Here is a 1,662-nt window from a genome sequence, read left to right as displayed (position 1 = left end):
TTGCTATCTCTTTTTATAATAAATTCAAAGACTTGGGCCTTAAATAAAGACTAAAGGATATATATATATATATATATATTCATTTGTGTTTATTTAAGGCCCAAGTCTTTGAATTTATTATAATACACACACACACACGGTGTGTTCAAAAAATAAGGTGACTTTATGGTTTTCTCAAAAAATATTCATTTACTTCTCAATATTTATGTTGTCCCCTTCAAAGTAACCCCCCTCAGATATAATACACTTTTGCCATTGCTTTTTCCAATCATCGAAGCATTTCTGATAATCATTTTGTGGTATAGCCTTGAGTTCTTTCAACGATGCAGTTTTTATCTCCTCAATCGTTGAAAATCGATGTCCTTTAATGCGTCTCTTCAGTTTTGGGAAAAGAAAAAAGTCACTGGGGGCCAAATCCGGTGAATATGGAGGCTGAGGCATGACTGTGGTGCTGTTTTTGGTCAGAAAATCTTTCACAAGCAACGATGAATGAGCAGGTGCATTATCGTGATGTTAAAGCCACGAATTGTTTTTCCAAAATTCCGGACGTTTTTTGCGTATCGCCTCTCGCAAACGGCGCATAACTTGAAGGTAATACTCCTTATTGACCGTACGACCTTGTGGTAAGAATTCCTGATGCACTACGCCACGGTAATCAAAGAAGACAGTGAGCAAAACCTTCACATTTGACCGAACTTAACGTGCTTTTTTCGGTCTTCGAGACTCAGGATAATGATTCCACTGAGACGATTGGGCTTTAGTTTCGAGGTCATAACCATATACCCACGATTCATCCTCAGTTATAACCCTTTTGAGAAAATCAGGATCATTATTGATTTCATTCAACATCTCCTGAGCGATGGTCATGCGATGGATCTTTTGATCAAAATTAAGCAGTTTTGGAACAAATTTCGCTGACACACGTCTCATGCCCAAAACGTCCGAAAAGATAGCATGGCATGAGCCAACCGATATGCCAACATCTGCAGCAACTTCTCTTATGGTAATTCGGTGATTTTTCAACACCATTTCATCCACTGCTTGAACGTTTTCATTTGCTGTTGACGTGCTGGGACGTCCAGGGCGAGGTTCGTCTTCGACATCCTCTCGGCCTTCTTGGAACAGCTTGTACCACTTATACACATTTTTCTTACTCAGAGTACTCACCGTATGCAACTGTCAACATTTCAACAGTTTTAGAGCACTGAATTCCATTTTTCACACAAAATTTAATGCAAACTTTTTGCTCCATTTTTTTCGAAAGAAGAAAATCGCTGAGCACACCAAACCCTTCTAACCTTTTACGCCTCTGCCAGAAAAACAACACGAGCTATACGAGGGTGGATTGATAAGTTTCCGGCCTGACCAAGAAAAACAACGTTTTTAAGAATTTTTTTTTTTTATTTCTCAACATAATCTCCTCCAAGGCTGATACATTTCTCATAGAGGTGTTCTAGTCTAGTAATGCCATCTCTATAGAATGATTCGTCAAGCCCCTCAAAATACCCATTTACAGCTTCGATTACTTCTTCGTTGTCCGCAAATCTCTTACCGCCAAGTCATTTTTGGAGGTTAGGAAACAGAAAATAGTCACTCGGGGCTAGGTCTGGAGAGTAGGGAGGGTGCGGCATCAATTCAAACTTCAGATCGTTGATTTTAGCC

General features: G+C 39.4%; 1 protein-coding gene across 3 annotated transcripts in view; it reads right to left on the bottom strand.

Moving 5' to 3' along the window:
- LOC117170640 (97 kDa heat shock protein) overlaps nucleotides 1-1,662 on the bottom strand; it is a 189,867-nt gene that overhangs the window by 159,804 nt on the left and 28,401 nt on the right. The window lies entirely within an intron of this gene.

The sequence above is a fragment of the Belonocnema kinseyi genome, chromosome 4, assembly GCF_010883055.1.
Source record: "Belonocnema kinseyi isolate 2016_QV_RU_SX_M_011 chromosome 4, B_treatae_v1, whole genome shotgun sequence".
NCBI lineage: Eukaryota > Metazoa > Arthropoda > Insecta > Hymenoptera > Cynipidae > Belonocnema > Belonocnema kinseyi.
This window is presented reverse-complemented; position numbering and strand designations above follow the sequence as displayed.